Raw genomic sequence first — 10,094 nt, 5'->3', positions numbered from 1 at the left:
CTACATATATAAGTTAGGGACTCATTCATATTAGATGACTGATACAATCATGAAAATAGATATTATAGATGGTGAGATTCATCAAAAAGGACTAAGGATAGAACTTCGAGGTACTGCCAGATCTGGAAGCATGAGAGTAAATAAAGCATCTAGAGAATTACAGATAGGAAAAGAATTAGATAACACAGGGTTATAGACTGGAAGAGACTAGAGAACTTCAAGAGATGGGAGTAGTCGAGAGTGGCAAATGCTGCACCAACAGTGAAAAATACTTTAGAAAGCTCTAGCATCTTTTTCATATAAAATATTCTGGAGATTATATATACATACACACACATATACATATATACATATATATGTGTATATATGGTCTGTCCAGAAGATATCCAGCCATGTAATATGAAAAATAGAGACATTTATTGAAGAAGATACAAAAACATTGTACATAGGACAATGGTGCCTCAGTCCTCTTCAGGTTAGGTACCTTGGGACCTCACACAGTTCTCCAAGTCACCATCAGATGTCCGTTATATTTTCCTAAATCTTACTGATGATCTGAAATTGCTCCTCTTTCAAAGGTGATTTTACTTTTGGGAAAAGGCAGACATCATAGGGCACCAAATCTGTGTTGTAGAGGGCCTGAGTCACCTGGGTGATTTGATGTTTCATTGAAAAACTCTGCATGAGACATGAGGCATGAACAGGCATGTTGTCCTGATGAAGCTGCCAATCACCAGTTGCCCATAGCTGTGGCCTTCTGAATCATCCGAATGGTTTTCATGGAAGAATGTTCAATACAATTGGATGCAGATTCATTGCCGTACTCACTCAATCATTTTGAATGTGACAGCCACACAGTACGCAAGCTCACTCAACAGCATCTACCACCCCCACTGACTAGTACAGTGAAGTTGTCATTGTTCACACATGCGCATTCCAGTCTACTCTCTTGACTGCCAGTTTACATCATGTTGTGCAAACCATTCTCATTATATTAAAATGGCTATAGTTTATATACTTACATATATAAATATATATATAAAAGCAGAGGAGGATTTGCTCCAAAACCAGAAGAGGAAAAAAGGCTATGAATTGCATGTGAATAAATTTATTACTTGAAATAATTGTATGTCAATATTTTAAAAGGGAGAAAGGCAATTCTTGCTACTAATGACAGAGATATTCTGACTTTCTTTGGCCTTTGTATTAAGCATGAAAGAATCAGACAGAACTGTAGCAGGAACCAGAAGGAGGAAAAGAAAAAGATTGTTCCCTTTATGAAATGCGTTTTATTCTAGTGGTATATCTTTAAAATAAAAATCAGCAAATAAATGTCCATTTAAATTGATCTTCTCTTGAAGTATACTACTGGTCTGCCATATAAATTAGTGTTTCTTAGATTTAACTGTCCCTCTGGGATAAGACTAAGAAACAACAATATCTTATAACAAGTGTCAAATAGCTTGCCTTTACAGAAATTCTATTCCCTGTATCTTTTTTTTTGGAAGGATGGATGATGGAGAATGCTATAATCAGAAAGATACTAATACTAGTTTGGAGCTGTGATAAAGCATATATGTCTGTAGATACATGTTGTTATTGGAATTTAAGGACTACTGTCTTTTGTAGAACAATTTTAAATGAGAGTTTCTTCTGCTCACTGCCCTAAGCCTGCCTCTTATTAGCCATAACCTTGAGAAACTCACTACACCTATTAAGCTATTTTGCCTTCTCTGTGAAATGGGAATGCTAATACCCACCCTTGTTACTCCCAGTGCTATGAGGGCCAAATGAGACAATAAAAGCCACAGTGGTTAACTATCAATGTCACATGTGCATTGTTATGAATTCTTTCCACACTGGAAGTGTCAGGGAGGCAGAGAGAACCTATTCTATGACGTTCCTATGGAACTACAGCACTTACCACAGGGCCTGACCGTAAAGTAAGAAATCAATAACTATTTGTTCAATTTAATTATTCCCTGAGAAGTATAATCATGAAAATGGTTTGTATGAAAGTATCAATAAAACATAGAAAAAACTACAAAATAAAAGATGGGTTTGGCTCTCAGAAGAATGCTGATGTATCCCTGGGATTGACACTGCGAACGAGCCAACATCTGTCCTGTGTGCCGAAAGCCTTCCAAGGAGAGAGACAGCGCAGTCTCTGCTGTGCTTTTCATTCCACGTCTAACAGCCTTTCTATCCACACCCCAAACTAGAGGCTGTTTACTAGTACGCCTGGAAAATACAGCCAAAGGAACTGATAACACCCGCAGAATAAAGTTCATAAAAATTCAACAAAAGGCAGGGAACAAGGAACAGAAAATTGACTGTGAAAATAGGAAGGCAATACCACACATTGTGGAAGCAAAGAATTGCAAAATAAACTGTTGCAGGGAAATGTCTATTTTCACTGGGATTCATTGATTCTCTTTAATAGGTACCCAAAGCATGTCTACATAGATTTGACCTCAGAATAAAAGCAATATTCTATAGTATTCAAATTATTTCAATAGGTTTCCTCACATAGTAACATTTACAATTGGGGGTGGCTTAGTGAATAGCCAGCTGTGAAAAGGGAAAAGCGACAGTCTGGCTAATAAAACAAAAATGCAAAACACAGCAGCTAATATGCAAGACCTGTTTCCCCTCCCTCCCAGCTTCTAACCTTCTTCAAACAAGTCTCTAAGTGATGCCATTTTCAGAGGCTTATATCTCAATATTGTTCTCAGGTGATTGTCAAATAATGGCCACTTGGACATTTACTAATAATTTATTACCTGATAATAGATTTTTAGTTGAGCCTCACTCCCACAAGGTATGGCATTAAGGTACACATTAAAAACGGAATTGGTGGCATGATGGGCAGTTGAATTAATTGGGAAGAGGGCACAGCTGAAGTAAATTAGGTAGGACAGTTGGGAATGTGTCACTATTTCTATGGTACAGCCTTCCTATTGAGAGCTGAAGAGGGTTCAATAGCCACCCAGGACATTTTTGCCACTTTCTCCTGTTTATCACAAGAAGCATGACGCATTTTAACAGAGCCTTGAGCAAGAAAATCAAGCAGCAGTTGGTCCACTTACTATGGTGATGTGACTGAAGAGAGAGTTCCTAATATAGAAGAAAGGAATAGAAAGAGGAAAGAAGGAAGGAAGGGCAGCCCGGAAAAGCAATCACTTTGTTCTTGTAGCCATGGGATGTGTTAAACTGCCCTCTAATTGTTACAGAAACGGATCTATTTGTTTCTATCCAGGAAGAAGGTCACAAAATAACCTGTGGGATCGAACTGTATAATTCTGGCACAGAACATTTCTTTCTACTGCTTCAGGTTAAGTACAATTATTTATCTACCAACTCATAAACTCAATACCTCCTTACTCCATCTAATCTTATATCTTTGTTGCTATAGAAAGTCAAAAAAATTTATTTTATTTTATTTTATTTATAGAAAAAGGGGAAGGGAGGGAGAAGGAGAGGGAGAGAATCATCTATGTGTGGTTGCCACTCATGGCAACCCCACCTGGCCCACAACACAGGCATGTGCCCTGACTGGGAACTGAACTAGCAACCCTTTGTTTCGCAGGCCAGCACTCAATCCATGGAGCCATACCAGCCAGAACAGAAAGTCAAATATTTTAAGGCATTCTAAAAATCATTACCACTTGTAACTCACACTAAACTGATAAAATAATGTTACACATGAAAAATATTAATTTACTTAAGTTAGAAAGTTAATTTTTGTAATATTTCTAATATAAGTATTATAATTTATAATATTTTTAATATTTTATAACTTTTATAACATTCAAAATATGTGCAAATAAAACATTCCTAAGGTGATCAGTAGCAATTGAAGAGACATGGTGTCAATACATGTAATGATAATATCAGTGAACATGAATATTTAGTATTCCTTTAATGAGTAGCCACTGACTTATTAAATTGTTTTATTTTAATCACTGGGAAATGGTGAAAGGAAATATAATAATGTGAGCTAGAATTTTGAACAATTTCAACAAAAGAGCATTTTATACTAAACACTATTTTATTGGGGCTAAAGAAGGCACATCTTTAAAATGAATAGAGCTCCACCTTGGAGAAAATGCTCTTCCAGTTTGCCATTAACAAAGAATTAACGAAGAATCAACGAGATCCAGCTGAAAGACATTTTCCCAGGTTTATGGGCTTGAGGTCAACATGTAAGGGGCTCTGGATCTTTCTACCCAATATTACTTCGTTCATGCTAGAATTTACAGGCAGATACCTGAGTCCCCTCTCCCCCTCCCTCCTTTAAGAGACCTGCTTCAGCCAGGGCCCACCTGGACACACCCAGGGCCTAAACTCCTGGACAGGAACCCAGCCCCTGCTAGTCTCTATTTTCATCTCGGTAAAAGAGAGAGCAGGCTTTTAAGAGGAGGATAAATTATCTGGACTTTGTTTCCCAAAAGGCTCCTTCTGTTCAGGAAAGTCCTGGAAATGCTAAGTACCAAGAAGCTGCAGGAAAAAAAAAAATCTGCCTGACTAATTTTCTCTCCCCAAATGAATGGCCTCATAACTTTCACACTTTTTTTTGCCCCTTTCACATGCCTGCAGGCCAGCTCTCCGTAATCCCTACCACGGTCCTGTCAGCGCACCTTTGCACCGGCTGCTGCTCCCTCACACCTCCTCTGCCATCTCCTCATCCCCTCCGGAATGTCTTCTCCTTTTTCGTCATCCTTGACTGTGACCCTGACTCTTCTCCAACCTTTCCTCAAAACTTCATATCGAATTAACCACGGGTCCTCTAATTTGTAAAGTGTGAACCTGGAAAAGGTCTTTCAAATGTAAATGCCATCTGGTGCGTTCTGCCCTTAGAAAGTCCTTTGTGTGGATCTCCAGGGAAAGCTGGCAGCTTGTTTCCCGATGACAGGACAGGGAAGGTGGAAGAGATTTGACCTGCTAAATAGCTGAAGTCATGTCCATGGTTATCCTGAACGTCGAAAAGCCTGTAGAAATCATAGTCTAAAAGTATTAATAGAGAAAAAACAAATTCCACATGTTTCATTTTCCCAGCATTATACTGTAAGCATTTTTATGAGTTTATTTGAATCAATCTGACAACAATTGCCAGGAAGCACAATCTCAATGGCCTGAGAAAATGCTCTGGGAAATGGCAGTTTTGCACCTTATTTTATACATTACAATAAAAATTGGAGGCATAAGGGGGTTACATGAAATGCATTGGTGATAGATTAGGAAGGTGGGAGAAACCAAAGTGGGAGTGGGGGAGGGGAGGAGCCTCTGGGACTGGATAAAAACTAAAACGATAGACACACTTCTTTTACATAGGTGGGTATGGGATAGTCAACAATTAACACAGTAACAGTATCAATGAGGGGATTTGTGGTCTCTACTCTGGTGCATGTCTGTGCTTTGGGGGTTCCAGAAAAAGGAAAATTACTTTGTTATTGCAAAGTCATGTTATCAGATGTGTTATCCTAGATGCAAAGAGGCAACAAACAGGCTCAATTAGGTAAAGATTGACCTTTGCCCTAACACACGGCTACCCACCATGAACAGCTTTTGGTTAGAAAGTTTTAATTTTAGGCCATACTATGTGGTCACTTCCAGTCTCTGGGTTTGTAAGGCAGCCACAGAAGCCTCCCCTGAGCTTGCCAGGTTTGGTATGTGGCCCCCTTCTGCCCACAATATCTGGCTAAAGATTATCATGAGGACTGCTGTCAGCAATAGGAGTCTGTCCGTCCTTTTATTTCTCAAAGATGACAGCTCTGAAGCTCACCTTTTTGTGAAGTGGATTAATTCACTTGGGCTGCATCTCGTGAGCATTTATGCTGCTCTCAGCACAGTGGAATCACAGAATGTAAACGGTGGAAGGGGCCTTGGAAATCATCTCGCACTCCCTGCCCCTATTATTTTTCTATAAAAATCACGATGGGAGGGTGACAAGTAAAATAGTTGCCAAGCTTCTCATTTACTACCATGTTATTGGTGACAAAACAAACTCGATATTATTTATATTGTACCTACCCTGCAGGTATTTGAAAAGTATGGGAGTCAGCTGGAATTGAGGACTCTTAAAAAGTCAATAACTCCTTAACCCAGCTCATCCTCCTCAGGAGACACAGCACTGAATTATGGGGCAGAAGGCCCCAGCACACCTGGTCACACCCGGCTATATGGGGAAACCTGGCAATTTCTTACACAGCACCTGCCTGACTCTGTTTTTTCAGCTGTAAAATGAAGAAAATAATAGGTGTTCCCACAAGTTAAATTGTGCCTTATTGTATAATATGTCTAATTAAATGGCTGAGTTGATAAAATATGAGAATACATTTTAACCTTTGTAAAGGTTAATTGATTGCTATAGTGAAATTTGTGTCACTAACAATAAAGAACAATTTAAATTGCCTCTGAGAAAAATCCCTTCTTATTTCCCTGTGTAGTCTGGTATGGTTTTGACAACAGATTAAGAAGACTTCGGGTATGTGAAAAATAAAATTTAACGTTTTTTTTTCATTTTTAACCACCATATGTTTATATTTCTTTGTTTGGAGAATTAAATAAAATTTCTTTATTCCTGTGAATGTAGCTAATTGACCAGAAAGATTAAACAGCCCGTTGCTGAAACTGATGGTTATACTTTCAGAAAACTAAAGATGTCTGAGTCCAAGAAGATGCAATTAGTTACATTAACGGGAAAAATAAAATGTTCAAAACAGGATATTAAAAAAAAGCTATAAACAATCTTTTACAAGAGAAGAAACAAGAAGGGAAACATGGTATCTTTTGTTATGAATACGAGAACTCTAGTTTTTGTTCTTTTAGCTCGCTGAAAGATGCAGTGATTAACTGTGCTTTCTAAACTAATCTGACTATAATTTGCTGGTGACATTTTTAAAATCTTTATTGTATTTTTTTTGCATTACCATTTAGTCCCTTTGTACCCCTTCCCCCTAGCAATCACCACACTGTTGTCTGTGTCCATGACATTTTAAAAGAGACTTTGGATGCAGCATATACAATCAATGGTTTCAGTCTTTACCTCCCTCATTGATAGAGTACTTAGACTTTTTTTAAAAAAAATCCTCTTCAACTTTTGTTCTGTACCAAACCATGTAATATCTCCAGACATTAGTCAGGCTTTGAGCTCTAAAAAGCAATTTCCCATTATGGCCTGGCATCAGACCTGCCTCGTTCCAGGGCACAGAACCTGTCCTGAAGCCACAAACTACAGGCCTTCCCTGGGACCTTCCCTGGGACCATTCTATTCAGATACACCAGTTAGAACTATTGATTCTGTTTTTAAAAATGTCTGGAAAACGTGGTATTTTGTCCAAAAGTCTGGCTATTTTCTGAGGTAAGGTAAGGAGTAATGGCTTGGTTTGGTACTAGTTACTGACTTTAAAGTCCTTTTCCTTCCCTGGATTTTGTTTTTCTATTCTGTAAACTAGGTATACTGAGTATCATCCCAGAGTTTACAGAAAAGCAAGGAAAGGGTGTGGAAGGACACGTGGGGAAGGCCAGGGGTGGGCTATCCAGGGCACCGCCAGAGGGTGCCCACCCGGAAAGGGGGACAGTTGTCTCAGCCTCTGATTTCACTGCAGGCTCCAATATAAGTGGTTTCATTGTATCTCCAACACCGGAACTGAAAGTGAGTAACACATCGAATTCCTTCTAAAACGCAGAAGAAGTGCACTGTAGTTTCATAGTTTTAGGACACGTTCTTTTAACCATCCTGACCTTCAGCTTCTTCTCAAATATAAGGGTCAAATTTTAAATACATGGCCTAGGCCGGGGGTGTCCAACCCACTGCCCGCAGGCTGCATGTGGTCCAGGATGGCTGTGAATGCGCCCCACACAAAATCATAAATTTACTAAAAACATAAGTCTTTTTTGTTTGTTTTCGTCAGTGTTTGTATATTTAATATGTGGCCCAGGACAACTCTTCTTCCAGTGTGGCCTGGAGACACCAAAAGTTTGGACACCCCCGAAGTAAGCAGTAACCCCATTTAATTCTTGGAGCCAATTCAAAGTGCCAAAGAAGTGGGAATTTTTTGCTAATGTGCCCCACCCCCGCCCCCCCCCCCCCCACCGGAGGAAATAAATCCCTTTAGAAACAAAGTTTCTCTGCTGAGTCAGGGTTAGGGGGCCCTTCTCTCTTGGGTCTGGACTTTCTTTATCCTAGCAGTAATCACACCAGAAAGGATTGCATTCACCTCTTTGCAGAGCTCCCGCATCATGAGAACCCTGAGACTAAGGCATTAAATACAGTTAAACAGGTCCCAAATCAGTTATCATACAGGCTGGCTCATGGCTTTGCTAGTGAGGCAAAGAGTCTGTCTACCTGGGTTAGGTTCCCTTTCTCAGTTTTCCCCATAAAAATCTCCGTTCAACCCCATGTATTCTTCCACTCCTTTATATGTATAAAATAACCTCCAATGATATGTGTAATGTGTATGCAATCTCCAAAGCCTCAGTAAGGATGTAGCTAATTCCCACAAGAGATCTCTTGACTTTAACCATGGCCCTATAGGAGGGAAGAAGATGAGTATCTCCCTTTCTAGTACACCACAATTCTCTAGTAGTGTGATCACTGTTGGAATTGTGTATCAAGTATTAATTACTTCATTAAATTTTTAAAAAACATTTTATCATTGTTCTGTTAGAGTTGTCCCAATTTTTCCCCCCTTGTCCTCCTCCACCCAGTCCAAACCCCACTCCCACAGTCAGTACCCACACTGTTGTCCACGTCCACGGGTCATTCATACACGTTCTCGGACTAGTCCCTTCCCCTCCCTCCACCATTGTCCCCCTCCCCCATCCCTCTGATCGGGGTCAGACTGTTCCATGTTTCCATGCCTCTGGTTCTATTGTACTCGTTAGTTTGTGTTTTACAGAAGCATTTGATCGAGGGCTTTCACACTTAAAGATATTCTGTAAAATAACACAGCACCATGGGGGGAGGGAAGCAACTCTTGCATTAAAAATAGATTTTGACCTTTACTCTTTAGTCCCTTGCTATATTTTTAGAGGATTTTGCTGGCATGACTCTTCTGTAATTGTTCATTACCCAAAAAGTCAAAAAAGAAAGATTGCAGTCTTGGAATATATACAGCAGGGACTAATTTTGTATAATTAGAAAGCATAGTGTAGCTTTCCCATCAGACTATATCAAAACTCTCCTTTTTCTGTCACTTGTGCCATGCCAGCACAGTTACTCTGCCTACCTATGGTCAGCAAGCTAAGGCTTGTGCTGCTATACACACCATCGAGAAGAATCCACCTGCTGCTATTGACGGAGCCTGTCATTCTTCGCTCTCTTATGCAGCATGCAGCCAGTGACATACTTAACTAGGGAAACACCGTTATGTTTGCCCAAAAGCCCTGTCGCAATAATGTTAGGCTAGAGGAGATGAATGGAAACACTAGGAACAGTCAACCACTTAGTGAACTCTCGAGTATATTTACCTAAAAGAAAAGGCAATCCAAAAGGCAGGTATAATGAATATAGCACATTACCCATGTGATAGAATGACTAATACATACAAACGCTCAGTGACAACATATGGAACAGTATTAAGATTCTTCAGAGTTCTGTGAAAGTTGTTCGCATGCTAAAAGTAAGGTCCCTGTTGCAGTATTTCTCTAGTGAGGAAGTGCTAAATGCCAGGGATTAGAAATCATTTCTTTTCATGTAACCATTGTTTAAACAATGAAGGGAGCTCAAAATGGTTCAAACTTACAGATAAGCCCTGCAAAGATAGGTTAGCTGTCAAATTGTCTTCGTTTTCCTGAAGATTTTGAACATATCAAACATTAAAAAAAACAATAAAAAAATTAAATAAGTCACCAGTGGAAGACAGGGAGGAAGGGAGGCACAGAGACTGGAGTTAAAAAGACACCAATGTGTAAAAGGAACACAAAACACCTCCTCCTCCGCCTGGCACCCCATTTCCATGACACCTTATTTATACTCCATCCAGCTGCAATCCTGCCAATCAGCAAGCCCTTCCAGTCCCCGCACACTGTTGTCTACTTCTTCTCCTGGAGATGTTCCACGTGGCACCCCAGGCATCAGGTCCTCTTTC

This window comes from Phyllostomus discolor, chromosome 6, assembly GCF_004126475.2.
Source record: "Phyllostomus discolor isolate MPI-MPIP mPhyDis1 chromosome 6, mPhyDis1.pri.v3, whole genome shotgun sequence".
NCBI classification, from domain to species: Eukaryota; Metazoa; Chordata; class Mammalia; order Chiroptera; family Phyllostomidae; genus Phyllostomus; species Phyllostomus discolor.
The sequence above is the reverse complement of the archived record's forward strand: the minus strand, read 5'-3'. Positions refer to the sequence as shown.